Source organism: Galeopterus variegatus, unplaced genomic scaffold, assembly GCF_000696425.1.
Source record: "Galeopterus variegatus unplaced genomic scaffold, G_variegatus-3.0.2 Scaffold1955, whole genome shotgun sequence".
NCBI lineage: Eukaryota > Metazoa > Chordata > Mammalia > Dermoptera > Cynocephalidae > Galeopterus > Galeopterus variegatus.
The window spans coordinates 21,538-39,714 of NW_007728066.1; positions in this window are offsets into that span (position 1 = coordinate 21,538).

The window sequence follows — 18,177 nt, forward strand, 5'->3', positions numbered from 1 at the left end:
CAATAGAGGCTTGGGTTATTTCCACTTTTTTTTTTTTTTTTTTTTTTGGCAGCTGGCTGGTACAGGGATCAAACCCTGGACCTTGGTGTTAACACCATGCTCTAATCAACTGAGCTAAACAGCCAGCCGTTTTCATTTTCTGCTATTGTTGACGATGCTGTTCCAAGCATTCCTGTCCCTGTCACCTGGGGCACGCTGCCCCTTCCCCAGGAGTGGAGCTGCGGCTCAGAGGGCTCCTGAACATCTGCCTCTTGCAGAGAGGGCCTGCAGTCCTCTTCCTCAGACAGCTTACACAGGACCTTGGGATCACTTCCGCGCTGGAAGCTGCGGTACTGGAGCATTTAGCGCACGGTGTGGGAGGGCTGCCGGCTGCCTGCTCTCCCCGCATGCCGGGCACACCTGCCGGGCTAACCGAACCCAGAGTCATAAGATGTGGATGGTCTTTAGTTAGTAACTCCTCCCCTGGGAGATTTTCTAAAGGCATGTAAAGGAGAGAGGAAATACCACTGCTCCGGCCTGTGCTGTGTTTGCACGCACATTACAAAGGAGGGGACAAAATTCCCTACGGAGAAGCGGGAAACTAAATGCTTGAGAGTAGAAGGATGGTTTAGCAATATTCTCTACTCAAAATTATTCCATAAATATTAAAAATGACCATGTGGCATCCCAGACAACAACATAGGCATGTGTGCCTGCCATGCAGTGGGCCCGCCAGGCTGGCGTTGGGCCACACGCGTGAGCACCTACAGGAACACATCCCAGCAGATGGTAAGGCAGAGGCTCGTCAGGCAGAGTGTGAGGAGCATGGACACCTCTCAGTTTATTCCACAGTCACACTCACACCGTGCAGGATGAGGGCTGCACGAAAACATTCACTGCGGCATCGTGACAGGAAAGGGTCCAGATTAACCTAATTGCCTGTCATTTAAGAATAAAAGTAGCACGTCCATAATAAAATTATGGTGGATACCTTGCCCTGGGTCGAGTTCCCCAGAACCAGATCTGGAGACATGGGGTGAGGGTGCACGTCATGTATATGGGAGGTGATCCCAGGAAGCCCCATGGGAAGTAGGGAGGGAAGCCAGGGAGGGACTGGTGAGGAGGATGCTGTGGGGCAGGTGGCCACCATCTGGGTTTGCTAGGGCTGCTGTGACAAAATGCCAGGCTGGTGCTCTACACGTTTATTTTCTCACAGTTCTGCAGGTTGGAGGTCCAAGGTCAAGGTGAGGGCTGTTGTCCTGGCTGGCTGTGTCTGGGGGAGAGAGAGAGAGCGCGCACTCGTGAGCAAGCACAAGCTCTCTGGTATCTCTTCTTATAAGGGCACTAATCTCATCATAGGGTCCCCACCCTCATGACCTCATGTAACCCTAATTACCTCCGACAGGCCCTACCTCCAAAGACCACCACGCTGTGGGTTTGGGCTCCAGCATATGAATCTTGGCGGTGTGCAGTACGGCCTGCAGCAGCTTCTGTAGGTACTTGGTGCTGATCCCCGGGGGGACCCTGGGATGCGGTGCCAATCATGCTCACACAATGGCTCCTGGACTATGTGTCCCCCAGCTTCCACCAGACATGAGTGAGGGTTGCTCCTGGGTGGGGACTGCTAACTCCCCACACATCCAGCTTCCCTGTGCTCAGGCGAAGGTGATCAGAAAGAGCCTTGGAGGTTGCAGATACCAGGAAGCCCATCGGGGCCCCTACCCACAACTGGCTACTGTGGAGGGATGCGGTTATGGGCAGGGTTACCGTCCCCAGCCTCCCTTAAGCTGGGCATGGCAGTAAGGCTGGTGCTGGCCAGTGGGACTGGACTGGAAATGGAATGTATAGTCCAGTTTATGTCTTTAAAGGGAGGGTGGGTGCCCTTTTCACTTCAGAATTCTGATGCTTGAAAAGTGAATGGCTCACTCTCATGGACACATGGGGGAGCAGCAGGAAAGGAGCCTGGGCTCCCAATGGCCCCAGGGAGCAGCTGTCCCACCGGCCCTGAACCACCTTCCTGTGGACAAGAGAAAACATCTTGTTTAAACCACTGTTGTTGAGCCTGTATCCTAATAAGGGAACTATTGCATCACTGGAAAGATCAGCGCCCTGAGATCTGGGCTCACTGACCTCTTGGGGCATGTCAGTGACACACAGTCCGAGCTGCACACAGCGGCTCTGGGCCCTGCCTTCGCCGAGGCCGTCTGGCTGGCTACTGAAGCCTGCAGAGGGAGTCCACAGAGATTTCAAGACCGCATGCTGCATGAAATGGTGGTGTTTGCAAGGAACTGGAGATTTATTTTAGCCAAATTTTAAACTCTGGAAGCTGCCTGGCAGATGAAGCCACAAAATAAAACTGGAAAACAAAACAAAACACACACCATAACCACAAAAAACTGGAAAACATTTTCTTGACAACGAAAGCCAGACAGTCACTAAGGGGACATTCCGTTCTTCCAAGGGACTCCTATGGCTGGCTGTCTCCCCAAGGCCAAAAGGGTGGGCAATCCTTATCGTTAAGCGAACCAACACACACACGCGCGCGCACGCACACACACACACAACCACCCACCCAGCCACCCACACACACACTCTCACACTAATGTGGGAGGCAGCTTGAGGCAGGGGGCTTGGCTGAGCAGGTGTGAGCTTCAGTCCTTGACCCACGTCAGAGTAAAGGGTTAAAGTTTTTTTCTGAATTGTCACTGCTACCCTGCAGCCAGAATTCACCCCTGCACGGTGCACCCCCTTGCACCTACCCCCAGTGCAGCACTCACACCTGTGGCTGCTGTGAAGGTGACCCAGGCTCTGTGATCACTCTCACCTGATCTTCTTATGCACTTGACGGCAGGGGAAACTGAGGCTCAGAGACTCAGGGAGGTGTCCGTGGTCAGACGGTCCCAGGCCCCCAGAGCAGATGGCGCAATAAAGTTGAGAAATGCCGAAAGGTCAGAAAGTAACAGAACACATTCACTTGAAGGCACTAGCACGGTTCATGGACGTCCTATAAAACCCGCACTGCACCGCACCCTGGGCCCACTGCAGGCTGGAAGACCTGGCACCTCGACGGACAGATCAAAGCGGGTGACAGCAGAGTGGAAGGCAGCTCGCAGAGGGTTCCTGAGCAGTGCCCCGACAGGTGGCCCTGCCTGGAATCCAGCCAAGGGAGGGCTTCTCTCCTCGGCCGGGACTGTCCATGCCAGGGTGGGCGGGGTGGGAGGGCACCAGGCTGGGCCACAGGCCACACTGAGCCAGGTGTCAGCATTCTGCTGTCGCACCACGGACAGGGTGAGTGATGGGGTTGACAGAGAATGGTGTCTCCCAGCCTCACGAAGCCGTGGTGCCCCTGGGGTGGCTGCGCCCATCCGGCCCAGCGCGATCTGCGCCCGGGGCGGGTCTCCTGGTCTCGCGGGAATGTGCCTTCTCCGGTCCCTCTCCAGCTTCGAGCGGCTGCCCGGGACCATGGGACTGCGGGGCAGGGGAAGAGCAGGAGCCGGCCCCGGCGGAGGCCGGCGCTGCGGGCGGGTCGCCACGTGGGAGCCCGGGGAGCCCTGTGGCGTCAGAAAGCCGCAGAGACGATGACGTCAGCGCGCGCGCGAGTGACACGGGCACAGGTGACCCGCTGCTGGCCACAGGCAGGTGCTGCAGGGGAACGCGGCTCCGCTGACTGCACGTCGAGGTGAGAGCGCGGCCCCGGTGGCCGCCGGCTACTTTCTGCTCAATAGTGAGTCAGCCGATCCTGCGTTTATGCAAAGACACTTTCGCCTGCGTTTTGATTTCCTTGTCCCCCGCGCGTGGGCAGGGTGGCCCTTCCGGAGCCTGCCCCTCAAGCGGCACCTGTGTGGCACTTGCTGTGTGCAGCCACCTCGCCAGGCCTGTCCTTCCCCTCTCAAAAGCCCCTCTGCCCAAACAGGGTCCTTAGCCCCAAGATTGACTAACCCGCCCCCCTGGTTTCTGTCTAAACGTTCTCGAAGGAAAGTGTTTTAACTTCTTAAATTGTATTAAAAGCCTTCAGGATATGGTGAAAAAGCAGACAAGAACATGGTGGGTTGTGGCGAGAGCGGACCCTCCACACCCTGCTGGTGGGGACGTGAAGCGTGTAAAGGTGGGGACGTGAGCCAGCAGCTCTGCTCCCCGTGCACCCCAAAGACCTGAGAACGGGCCCCACGCAAAGCTTGTCTACGAGTGTCACAGCAGCTGAGCCCTGACAGCCAGAAGTCGAAACAGCCCATGTCCTCCAGCCGGTCAGCGGACAAAGATTGTGTGCTGCACCCACACGAGGGAGTGTTTTTCAGCCACGAAAAGGAATGAGGTAGGGACACAAGCTGCAACATGGATGGGTCTCGAAGTCACCATGCTAAGTGCGAGGAGCCGGTCACAAAAGACCATGCATTGTATGATTCCGTTTATGTGAAATGTCCAGAACAGGCAAATCTATAGATATAGAAAGTCGATTAATGTTTGTCAGAGGCTGGGGGAAGGAGGACGGGGACTGACTGCTGATAGGTGTGAGGTTTCTTTCTCGGGTGGGAAAAATATTTTGGAATAGAGGTGATGGTTGCACAATCTTGTAAAAGTACAAAAACGACTGTATTGTGCACTTTGAAAAAGTGGATTTTATAGTATGTGAATTATTTCTCAGTTAAGAAAAAAGCCTTCAAACTGTTTGCATTTCAGAGGAGGCCAGAGCAGGGTCTGATGCGGTGGAACACTAGACCCAGTGCCTGCACGAGGGTGTCTGACGTCCGTGGAGTGGTGTGTGTGCGTGTGTGCGTGTGTGTGTGTGTACGAGCACACATGTACACACTTGTGTTTCTGATGCCTTTAAAAGTATCCTGTCCTAGAGCGCAGCCTGTAATACCAAGATCAAGGGTTCAGTTCACTGCACCAGCCAGCCACCAAAAATTTTAAAAAATTATCCTGCAGATGTTCAAGATATATTAAATGAAAAAACTAAAGTCCAGAACAGGACTTAACACTTGTGTTTTATTTTTTTTATTTTTATTTTTTTCCTTTTTGTCTTTTTTACTGACCGGTAACGGGATCGCAACCCTCGGTGTTGCGCCCGCACCGTGCTCAGCCAGTGAGCGGGAACCGGTCTCCACATGGGATCCGAACCCTCGGCGGGAGCGCTGCCGCACTCCCAAGCGGCGCACTCTCCAGTGCACCACCGGGCCGGCCCCAACACTTGTGTTTTAAAAGAGTGGGGATGGAAATAAAAAATGTTTCAAAAATGGCGGGAGCGCCGCCACACTCCCAAGCAGCGCACTCTCCAGTGCACCACCGGGCCGGCCCCAACACTTGTGTTTTAAAAGAGTGGGGATGGAAATAAAAAATGTTTCAAAAACGATGGGAGGAGGGAGGCTTTTTCTTTCAGAGATACATACTGACAGGGTCACAGAATCCGCAAGGCTGGGATTCGCTTCAGAATAATCCCAGGAGGGAGGGGGTGACAGCCCCACCTTATGGGCTACCGTGAGGAGAAAATGAGGCCACAGAACTAAAGTGCCAGGCTCAAGTAGTGCTTGTCGGCCAGATTGGTTTTTATCAGTACTATTTCTACACCTGCAAGGTGTGAAGCTTCCCAGGACTTGAGGCCCAATGGTCACGGGGTCCTCAGGCTGTGAGGGGCCATCTGCTCCTCAGATACCTACAGAGCTAGTGGAACCCGAGGCCTTGCTAAGATTCTGGCCTACCCCCTGCTTGCTGTGTGACCCAGGACAAGCCAGTCGTCCTCTCTGAACCAGGGCCTCCCTGCCTGCAGCCTGAGGCTGTGCTCGGATGAGCTCCTTTGGCTCAGCCCTCAGGGGTCTGGTGAGCAGCCCCCACTGACCCCACTCTCATCATCCTCCACACAGCAGCAGATCTTCCGAAGGGGACAGTCCCACACCATTGTTCCCACTTAAAACCCTCATGGCTTCCTATTGCCCTGGCCATGGCTGGGCCCTGCCAGCCACTGCCCACCTCTCTAGACACACCTTGCACCCCCTCTTCTGCACCCCGCTCTCCACCAGGCCTTTGGCACAGCCGTTCCCTCTGCCTGCAGCGCTTGGCCCCTACCGTTTGCCTCTTCACTCTTACCCTTCCTTCAGGTCTCAGGCCCGACGTCCGCATCTCGGAGAGGGTCTCCTCTCCCCCAGCTAACCTAGGACCCTCTTGGTAGAGCTCTTGTTGCACCCTGTGCTTCCCCATGAGAGTACAAATCAGCCACATGTTAGTGCAGGTGAGGCCAGATGTCTTCCCCCCACAAGACCGTCAGCTCCACAAGGGCAGGGACCCAGCTGACCGTTTGGGGCTATGTGTGGTCCCAGTGGGGCCTCAGCAGAGGTTGAGTGTGGGCCAGCGCCACCTGGATCATCTGCTGGAGAGGAACGCCCAGGCAGGAGCTCCCTGCACGTTTTCCTATCGCAGCACGTACTGAAATTGGAGGCTAACTTAATTGCTGTCTTTCCACTAGGCTGTGAGTTCCCCAAGGGCAGGCACAGGGTCTGCTTTACTCTCTTTTACATCTGCAGCATGAAGAACATGCCTGGCGCAGTGTGACCTCGGACTATCGTTGGATGGATGATGGATGGGAAGTAGGTGGGTGGAGACCCCAGGACTCTCAGCTTACGCCCAATACTTGCTCTGTCCCTCCTATCTGGGCAGAGCCTGGGGTTGGGGAGGAAGCCTCTCTGTGCCTCATGTGGGGTCCAGTCCCATGATAGCAGGTCTACACTGGGGCTCTCAGGTTCCCAGAGGAACTACTGGGGATAGAGGGAAGCATGCCTGGGGCAGGTCTGTCCACCTACCTGCTCCAGGTCATAGAGCATCTGCAGGGAACTCCTCCTCATCCCACCAAGCCAGCCAGAGCCCAGGGCCCTGTTTTCAAATGCTGTGGGGCACAAGGAGAGAGGTGTCACTGCTGCATGAGACAAACTCACTGTGGAGCTAGAGGCTTCGTCAACCCACCTAGGGCACATTTGACACACCTCAGTTTCCCCTGTGTCCCACCTGCCTCCTAGTGGCTGGATAGAGTGTGTAGGGCACTGACAGGACCTCTAATCCACCAGGACATACCCTTGGCGTCATTGCCTGCCCTCCAAAGTTGGAAGGTGCCAGGCAAGAGGGGAAAAGAGGGAAAGTAGTGCCCAGCCCACCTGCCCTGGGAAAGACCTGCCCACTCAAACTCACCCACCTCCATCTGTCCTCGTCTCAGGCCCCACCCCTGCCAGACCCATGTCACTGGAGCCCTGAGGGGCGTGGATGGATCCTGGATGTGGGCGGCCGGAAGGGCAGGGCAGTAGTGGAGGCAGCACAGCCGGGCTCCAGGCTTTCAGAGTGACAGCTTGCCAGGCTCGTGACCTGTCATGGGCTCCTGTGGCAGCCGGTAACTTCCTGTCAGTGCACATTCTGCCTCATGGTGGATGCAGGCTTAACTGTCTCCTGGACTAGAAGCTCCTGAGGGCAGGGAGGCTGTCTGTCTAACTGCTACATTCCTGTTTTCCTAAAACTATCAAAAATTCAGTTTACTAATAAGTTTATTCTTTTGCCCAAAACCTGTTTTAAGGAATATCATTTTAAACATATTCAATTAATATTAATATATTCTCAGTAATATAGATAATTTATATGATCATATGATTCTTAATCACATTTTTCTTGAATATGACTACACTTACTAATTAACTAATGAAGTATAATGCAGTCTTTTAGTAGATCACCTAAACTGGCAAACATTTGGCTAGACTGATCAATAAGAAAAGAGAGAAGACTCAAATTACTAAAAGCAGGTATGAAAGAGGGGATATTACTACCAACCTTAAAGAAACAAAAAAGGAGTACAAGAAAATATTATGAACAATTGTAAGCCAACAAATTAGATAACGTATATGAAACTGGCAAATTCCTAGAAAGACACAAATTGCCAAAATTCATCAAGAAGAAATAGAAAATCTCAACAGACCTCTAACAAGTAAAGAAATTGAACTGCTAATCAAAAAAATTCCCACAAAGAAAAGCCTAGGATCAGATGGCTTCATTGGTAAATTTTACCAAATGTTTAAAGAGTAATTAACACCAGTCTTTCATAAACTTCCAGAAAGCAGTAGAAGAAAGAACACTTTCCAATTCAGTATATGAGTATCAGTATTACCCTGATACCAAAAATAGAGGCATCACAAGAAAAGTACGGATCAATATCCCTTATGAATATAGATGCAAAATCTCTGACAAAATACTAGCAAATCAAATCTAATATCATATGAAAAGTGTTATACACCATGACTGAGTAGGATTTATCCCAAGGATACAAGGTTGGCTCAACATAAAAATCAATCAATATAATACACCACAGTGAGAAAATAAAGTAAAAAGCCCACACGATCATCAATACATGCAGAAAAAGCATTAGACAAAATCCAATACCCTTCTTTATGATTAAAACACTAAGTCTACTAATAGAAGAGAATTCTGTCAAACTGATAAAAGGTCTCTGTGAAAAACTCACAGCTAACATCACATTTGATGGTGAGAGACTGGATGCTTTTCCCTTATGATCAGGAACAAGGCAAGGATGCCTGATTTTTCTGCTTCTATTCAACATTATACTGGAGGTACTAGCCAAGGTAATTAGGCAAGAAAAAGAAATAAAAAATATCCATGTTGGAAAAGAAGTAAAAGTATGTCTAGTCATTGGTGACATGATCCTACATATATAGAAAACCCTAAGGAATGCACAAAGAAACCATTGGAGCAAATGAATGAGTTCAGCAATGTTGCAGGATACAAGATTAATATACAAAATCCAATTGTATTTCTATATACTGGCAATGAATAATCAAAAATGAAATTAAGAAAACAATTACACTTACAATGACATCAAAAAGAATAAAATAATAGGAATAAACTAATAACAAAAGAAGTATAAGACTTGTACACTGAAAACTATAAGACATGATTGAAAGAAATTAAAGACCTACATGAATGAAAAGACATTTTGTGCTCATAGATTGGAAGACTTAATATTGTTAAGATGCCAATACTCCCCAAAGTGATCTACAGAGTCAGTGCAGTCCCTGTCAAAATTCCAGCTGCCTTTTGTCTACAGAAATTGACAATTGATACTTAAATTCATGTGAAAATTCAAGGGATTCAGAATATGCTGAACAATCTTGAAAAAATAAAGCCAAAGTTGGAGGATTCACACTCCCTGATTTCACAACTTACTACAAAGCTATGGTAATTAAGACTGTGTGATGCTGGCATAGAAGAGACATATAGATCAATGAAATAGAACTGAGAGTTCAGAAACAAACCCTTATATTAATGGTCAATTGATTTTTGAAGAGGGAGCTAAGACAATCAGTGGGGAAAGAACAGTCTACAATAAATGGTGCTGAGACAACTGGATATCTACATGCAAAAGAATTAAGTTGGACCTCTACCTCATTCCATATAGAAGACTCACTCAAATGTAAGAAAAATAACTAACCTAAAGTAAGAGTTACAACTATGGAACTCTTAGGTGATAATGCAGACGTAAATCTCCATGACCCTTTAAGTGATGATTTCTCATGTATGATGCCAAAAGAACAAGCAGCAAAAGAGAAAAACAGATGAATTGTACACATCACCATTAAGAACATTGTGCTTCAGAGGACAGCTCAAGAAGGTGAGACAACAAGCCGCAAACTGGGAGAAAATATTTTCAGATCATCTCTCTGACAAGGGACTAGTACATTACATAGTGAACTCTCCAACTGAATAATAAAAGACAACTCAATCTTAAAAATGGGCAAAGAGCATGAACAGATGTTTCTCCAGAGATACACAAGTGGTCAATAAGCACATGAAAAGATGCTCGACCTCACTATTAGGAAAATCAAAACCTCTAGGATGGCTGAGCGTGGTGCAATGACACCGTGCTGAGGGTTGCGATCCCCTTACCAGTCAAAGAAAAAAAGTGAATTTTATGGAATGAGAATTACATCTCAATAAAAACAAATAAAAATATTAATCATAAAAAGAATATATCCAAGAATGTTTTCTGTAAATGTAACTTACAAGTTTAAATACAGTCAATGGCTATCTTAATATATTCTTGAATTCATAAGAACATTGAAGAACTATAAAAATATATTCAGAATTCAGGAACATATGAGAAAAGAATATATTCTTAAGAAGAGTAAATGTTTCTATGACCCTAGGCTTTCAGCCAAATGAAGAGTCTTTAAAATGCTGTTACAAAGAATATACTCACTGAAAAGAGTCCTTCAGACAGACTTTTGATACAATGATAACCTTGGAAAATGTGATGATCTGATCCAGCGCAGTGGTTCTCAAACTTTAGCATGTGTGGAGCCCATAAAACATACCTGGTCAGGCCCCATGCCCAGAGTTTCTGGTCCAGTAGTTCAGGTGGGGCCTGAGAATCGGCATTTATTTCTTTTATTTATTTGTTGGTGGCTGGCCCATAGGGGATCTGAACCCTAACCTTGGTGTAATCAACACCACTAACCAATGAGCTAACTGCCAGCCCATTGAGAATCTGTGTTGCTAACAGTTCCCGGTGGTGCTGATGCTGCTGGTCTGGGAGCACCTTTGAGAACCGCAGCAGTAGTGCAGAGCCTGGCAGGTAGAACAGAACAAAGATGTATGTGCTCCGTAAACAGAGGTTGGCTGAATGAATGCACGACTGCAGACTGGCCTCCAGAACCCTGCTGTACATACCTGAAGTACACTGTCCAGGGCCCACTGCCACCCCTCTGCCTGCCTCAGGCCCCCTCTGCACCCCAGACCATGTGGTGTGCCCCTGGAACACGGGCCAGGCTCCCCAGGGACTGGGCCTTGCAGAAGAGGCTGATGCTCTGGGAAGATCAGGGCCTCCTGTGTCTCAGTGGTCGTTGACAACCCCATAGCCCCAGCACCCGAATCTTCGTCTCCAGACACAGACCCAGGGATCTTTGTGGGACCCATGGCTGCCTTCCTGGCAGGTGGTTATGTCCCAGGAATGCCGCTCTCATCAGAAAATGAGCTGACAGGAGAGGGCGGCAATGTTGGCCAGTCCTTCAAAGTGTGGGGAGACCCCAGGCTGGCTGGGGGTGGCAGGTCTGGCCACTGCTGCTGGCCTATGTTTAACAGTGTCGGCATGAGCTAAGTTCCAGGCTAGTGTGGCACCTCTCACCACCCTGAGAAGAGGCAGGTCCTCCTCGCCATTTTGCCAATGAGAAGTGTCCCGCTGGCCTGAGGTCACTCAAAGCTGCAGCTAGGGACCGAGGAAGAGCTGGTGCCCACCAGCCCAGGTCTGTGGGCAAGGGACAGGAGGAGCAGACTCCAGTGACGCAGAAGTAGGCCTTGGCCCGTCTCTACCCCAGGCCCCATGACTCAGACACCACCCTTCCGGAAACACCAATGCTTGCATAGGGCCTCTCATTTCCTGGCCTGACCACAGCCTGCAGTAAAGTGGGTACCACAGCAGACCCCAGGGGCCAGTGGGTGGAGGGTGAGAGGAAGCTGGCACCAGAGAGAGGCCCAGAATAGCTGTGACGGTGATTACAGGGCTGGGCCAGCTCTGCCCAGCCCCACCGCAGCCCACCACACAGACCGAAGGAGCCCTGGGCTCCATGGGATGGGCAGGCTGGCCATGGAGGGGACAGATGGGTACAGCAGGGCCAGAAGGGGGTGTCTTGAAGATCCCTGGTCCATCATCTCAGCCAGGGGAAGGCCCCCAACAGGGCTAAACTGGGGCACCCCCAACCCCCAGCCGCATTGCTCCTCCACTGGGCTCCAGGTCCCAGGCCCTGTGCCAAGGGCATGGGCAACACACAGGCCAGGGAGAGCCAGGCAGCGGGCCTCAGTCTGTGTAGCCAGGGAGGGGCCTGGGCTCGAGCTGAAGAATGTGTCCACCCAGGGCAGCCACGGGAAGCCACGCAGAGTTTCTGCTGTGACAAGGACACAAAACCGGAAGGTGGTCAGGGAGAGACAAGAAGAGCAAAGGGGGTGAGGACAGTGGACAGGAGGGAGTGGGGGTGCCAAAGACACAGGGACAGAGACGGAGAAAGCTCTGTCCAATGGCAGGGACCTCAGCTGGGAGAAAGTGAGGCAGACAGAGTGAGAGGGAGCCGTGACTCAAAACAGCGGGACGTGTGCAATGGCCCACAGCAAGCCAGCCGGGTCTGCAGGGCAGGAGCCTGCAGTCTGGAGGGCTCAGGCCCACGCCTGCGTGTCCACTCAGGGGTCAGGCCACGGACACAGTCCAGCCCGGCCTTGCAGGCAGTGCCCAGCCCTGGGCAAGCGCAGTGCCCACTGCAGTATGGGCCGGAAGCTCCCGGGTGGATGCAGCAGTCAGCCAAGGCAGGAGGGGCTTTGGCCGCATCCAAGAGCTGGAATTCCGGGGTGGGTGAGAACCGGGCGCCGTGCTCGGCGCTGTATATACATGGGCACGCTTCCTCCTATCGGTGGAAACTATGGTTATCCCCATCTGACAGATGTGGAAACTGAGGGTCAGGGAAGCAAAACAAGTTGCCTAAGGCCTCACAGCTTACTTGCTAGGCCAGAAACAGGACTGACTCCAGGGCATGGGTGCCAGTGTCTGCAAACTTGATGCCCAGGCCGTCCCGCCTCTTGAGCACCACTCGCCTTGCACATGACCGCTACGCCTTCTCACAGCACCCACAGGCCGGTGGTCTCATTATATGACTGATGAGGAAATGGCAGCTCAGGGAGCTGCCTGATCAAGGTCACACGATGGCAGTACACGGACAGGACATCTGCAGGCATGTTAGGATGCTTCCTGTGCCAAATGAGACATTGGGTGAACGCTACAGAGAGACCCAAGGCAGAGAAGTGTGACAACCGTCCATGGCTCGCCCGTCCACCACGGAAGGGCTCTCCCCCATGTAGGGATGAGGGGCACGAGTCACCACTTGGGGGAAAATACAGTTTGGAGATATGGCAGTACACGGACAGGACATCTGCAGGCATGTTAGGATGCTTCCTGTGCCAAATGAGACGTTGGGTGAACGCTACAGAGAGACCCAAGGCAGAGAAGTGTGACAACCGTCCATGGCTCGCCCCTCCACCACGGAAGGGCTCTCCCCCATGTAGGGATGAGGGGCACGAGTCACCACTTGGGGGAAAATACAGTTTGGAGACGCCCCAGTCCAGTGAGCCTGGATCACCACACCCAGTTTCTGGTGGGTCAGGGCATTGCAGAGGCTGACAGAGGAGCAGCCTGGCCCAGACAGCAGCGACCCAAGGGAGCCGGGTCCCCACACAGCCTCCGAGGGCCTCGCTGCCTGGCTGACCCACCCCGNGCCCCAGTCCAGTGAGCCTGGATCACCACACCCAGTTTCTGGTGGGTCAGGGCATTGCAGAGGCTGACAGAGGAGCAGCCTGGCCCAGACAGCAGCGACCCAAGGGAGCCTGGTCCCCACACAGCCTCCTAGGGCCTCGCTGCCTGGCTGACCCACCCCGCTCCTTCCCCAAGGGGCTTTCCAGGGTGACCTGAGTGCCCCCAAGTCAGGGACATTCCTTCTGGTGACCAGGAGGAACATGTCGGACAACCTCCTCACAAGTAAAAAGCACTTCCACCTTTTTTTTTCCTTTGAGAGAAACAGAAGCTTCACCACTTGTACTTAATTCAGACCCTATTCACTGACCTCCACAAGCTGCCTGGAAGGGAACCCTGACCTGCCCGCTCATTTGGAGATACAGTCCCATCGGGGATGCCCCAGAGCTGTCGGACACCCCACGTCCACCGACCCCATCGCATCAGCTCTTGTGATGATTGTGGGAGCCTCTTCGCAGTCTTCCTGTTCCTGGGAAATAGGGTTACCCCACCTTGGTGATCTCAAAACCCACACAGCTTCCTACTGGCTCACGTCCAATTCGGATTCCTTCCCAGGGCCCCTCCTGGGCACCCCACCCTTCCTGGGTCGCTCACTCTTCTCCAGCCCAGTGGCCCTCCGGGTGCTCCCCGAACACAAGTGCTCCCCTGCTCTGGGCCTTTGCACCGCCTGCCCCCTGCCTGGGGCGCACTTCCAGGAACTCGATGCGGTGGATACGTCTCATTGATCTGATCTCAACTCAAACGTCCCCTCCACAAAGAGCTTCTCTCCAGTCGGTCTAAAATAGCACCACAGAAGGCTCTTTCCCAGACTCTCCTTTTAATTCACTCAAGTCACTCCTTACTGCTGAAATCATCCGATTTGTATGTAGGTTGGTCCCTCTAGAAGGTCCGTTCTACAANAGCACCACAGAAGGCTCTTTCCCAGACTCTCCTTTTAATTCACTCAAGTCACTCCTTACTGCTGAAATCATCCGATTTGTATGTAGGTTGGTCCCTCTAGAAGGTCCGTTCTACAAGGAAGAGGACTGTTTTGTTTTTCTGTAACCCCTGTACCTTACCCAGTGTCAATGACTATTTGTTTGAAGACTGATGGCCCTCAGAGCCATAGGGAGGCCACCCCAACTTCTAGCCTGCCATTCAAGGCCATTCGCGACTGGGCCTTTCGGGCTTCCACCCCACGCCTCCCTCTCAAGGACTCTGAGCTCTGCCCACAGCGCATCCCTTAACGCACCGCATCCTTTAATGCACCGGGCCGGGCCGTCCCACCCTTCATGCTTCTGTCTGCCACTCCCTCTGCCTGCAGTTTCCTCATTTCCCTTCCTGGATGTTCCCACGCAGCCTTCAAAGCCCAACCCAAATGCCCCTGCCCTGTAGAGTGGGAAGAGTAAGGATTTGGGATTTAGACTGGAATTTAAATCCTGGCCCCTCACTCCTGGCTTGAGCAAGTCTTCCTTTCTCTTGATCTCAGTGTCCCCCTCTGCACTGCGGGATTGCCAGTCCCTACTGTGTGCAGCTGCCCTTCCTGCCAGCCCGCCTCTTCCCATGGTACCCTCTGGAGATGACTCGGCGCTCTGCACACCCCAGCAGCACCTGAGAAGGGACGACAGCATGGCGAGCCTCTGTCAGTTCTGCCCCCAGCAGCCAGCCCCTTCTTTTTTTTTAATTAAAGCATAATTGATTACACATATTTGTGGGGTGCAGAGTTGAATATCAATACCTGTGTCCAAGGTGTGATCAGTCAGGATAATGAGCATGTTCACTACAAAACGTAATCATCCTTGTCTCTACTGATCACAGCTGATGGACACTCCTCTCCTTTCGCTAACCCACCTGGCTTCCCACAGGAGGAAACCTGCCCAACATTCATTCCATGTGGCTCTGATAGCTGCTGAGACAGGCTAGGGACCCAGGCCTGGCCAATCAGAGCACTCCACCTCTTCCTGCCACAGAGATTGGCTCAGATGGGCACCATGTGGCCCAATCCCAGCCAATGACATGCAACCTTGGGACTTTGGCTGGAGCCATGGGTAGAGGTGCCCTCTCTTCTGGCTGGGGTTGCCAAGCTGGTGAAGCTGCTGGTGGCATGGCTGAGTGGAGCCACCATACCAAAATGCCAAACCTAAAGCTGGAAACGTGATTTGAGCCCCTGGATACATCCATGCCTGAAAGCAGAGACATCTAGACTTTCAGTTCTACACACAGATAAGTTCCCGTTCTGGCTTAAGTGGGTCTGAGTTGGGTTTGCCCTCAGTGTGACCACTGTTATCTGTGGATGGTTCCCAGTCTCTGACTCCTCACCTGCCTACAAGTGAGCAGGGGCTAGGACTGGGGAAGGGTCAGAGTGTGCAGAACAGGGCACTGGGACCCCACAGAGCGAGGTCCCGAGGGAGCGCCCACAGGCTGGGTCCTGCAGGGGGGACGCAGGGCACTGCCAGGGACCATCTGCCTCTCAGGCCTCTTCCTGCTGTGTCAGCTGTGGCCCTTGATCTCTCAGCTGCTGCTGAGCCCCAAGAGGGCCTGCTTGGCCCCAGGGCCAAGCCTATCCCAGTCCTCAACAACCCGCCTCAGCCCTATTGACTCCACTCTGCAGTCTTCCCCACCGGGCGCTTCTGCATTTATTCTTCATAGGACCAAAATACCGATATTTCATTAAAAACTGTGGGTGCCTACAAGGCCGCACGGCTGTTGCACACTGCATGGCCACAGGGGCACGCCATCACGGACCCTGTGTTCAGCCTGCACAGCTGACCCAGGTGCCGTGGTGCTGGGGAGGGGAGCGCCAGGGCGCCCCCTGAGGTTCCTGGGTCTGTCCGCTCACACTCTCTGGGAGGCTGATGAGGGGAGGAGGTCTCCGTCAACACATGTCACCCTCTGATGGGACGTGCTGGGCTCTGAGAGAAGGGATGGTGCCTGGAGGAAGAGCAGGGCGGCCATCCGCCCTGGTGGCTGTGCTGGGACAGGCCTCCCCTTTGCCCAGCTTCCTCCTGCCCCCTCCTTTCACTGCTCCCAGCTCCAGGACCCTCTGGAAGCTGCCAGAGGCCTAGCCTGTCTCTGAGAGAAAAACCCGTGACTTCCAAACATCCGGAGAGACGTTCAACCCTGGTGGGCACAGGAACAGAACGAAGGGTCCGCTGCTGTGGCCCAGCCAGGTTGACTTAATGTGACATCACCGATGTGCCTGCTGGTGTCTCGGGGACCAAGGATGCAGAGTTGAGGTTTTGGTTTTTAATATTAAAACATAAGCTCCACAAAGGCAGGATGTTTGTGTGCTTTGTTCCCTGCTGTCTCCCAGCGCCTATACAGACTCTTGGCACCAGTAGGCAAATATGTGGTCAGTGTTATGCCGACCACAGGAAGCACAGTCGCCATGCCCAGGCAGGGACACAGAGGGAGACCCAGGGGGGACAGTGGCACTGCCACTGGGATCTGGGGCCCGGGGTGGGTGGGGAGGGCGGTGGCGTCCTGCACGTCTGTCTCTCCTCCCCTGGCCTCTCCTCCCCACAGATCCGGGCTCTGTGTTGGTGCTGGAGGCCTGGGGCTGAGGGTGCTGAGGGGGGCTGCTCCACACCTTGCCACTTGTAAAAGGGCTCTGGGCTTCCTGGGGCAGCAGGAGCCCCAGGCCTGGAAGCCCTTTGGTGGTCCCTTGCCCAACTTATGGCACTACCTCCTGCTTTGGAGAAGGGGGGGGACAGTGCTGGACCCACCCACCTGGGATAGGGGCTAAAATTCCTCCTGGTCCCTGGAGCCCCATGCCAAAGCCAGGGCCCTCCCAGGCACAAACCTGCCCCTTCAGCTGGGTGTCCTCTCTCATATTCCATACCACTGTCCTCTGCCCTTTCCCAAATACCGGGTAAAGATTTGTCTACTGAAGGATGGGGTGGCCACAGACACTGGGGGCCACTCTGCTCAGCTGAGACATGAAGAGCCCCTGCTGCCAGCCACTGCAAGGACGGGGGGGGGGGCTGGGAAGAGTGACCACAGCTCGCTCCCGTGGGCTTGGGAGGCCTGCGTGTCTGGCCGGCTGTGTCCAGACGTGAAGGGGACGGTGGGAGTGGCAGGATGAGCACTGTCGGGGCCTCCCCAGCCCTGCTCTCCTGAGCCCTGGCCAAACCCTGGCCTCCATCCAGAGGCAGTCGGGGGAGTTTTGAAGGAGCGCAGGAAAAAGAAGCCCCCAGCCCAGGAAGGAGGGAGCACAGAGCCACTTCTGACAGCAGCAGCCAGGTGAGGAAGGGGCTCAGGACTGGGCACTTCCTTGCTGTCTGCTGTCACTTAAGTTCACCCTCCTAGAAGCCCTGGAAGGAGAGACTCAGCACCCATTTTATAGATGGGACTCCTGAGGCCATGAGAGGGGAGGGAGGTCACCCAGCAGCTAGGGTCTGCACAGTGACCCCTAGTCCACCGCCCTGCACGTGGCTGGATCCCTCCACAGGTTACTGCCACCCTGCAAACAGTAGACGTGGCCTCACGTCTTTGGCCTCCCGGACCCTGCCCACCCTGGGGCATGGCTACTAACTCCCCGGGACTGTTGCCAGGCTCCAAGGACGGACTCCTAGGCTCTCACAGGCCCTGCACTGGGGTGGGGAAGGAAGGCCAAGGCAGCCTCCCCTCTGCACACAGGCACACAGGGAGGCAAACAGCCTCGGAGCCCCGGGGGACGGGCCGCCGCGGGGGCACAGCCGCAGGCAGCAGTGCAGCAGCGCTGCCGCCCACACTGAGAAATGGGCGGGTGGGAGGGTCTGAGAGACGACCAAGCCGGGACTGGACCGCAGGGTGGGGCAGCGCCGCCACACACGGACCCCACCGGCACCACCCGCGGGGGACCCAGCTCTCCGCGCGCGGGCCGCAGCGTCGGGACGGCCACGTGAAGC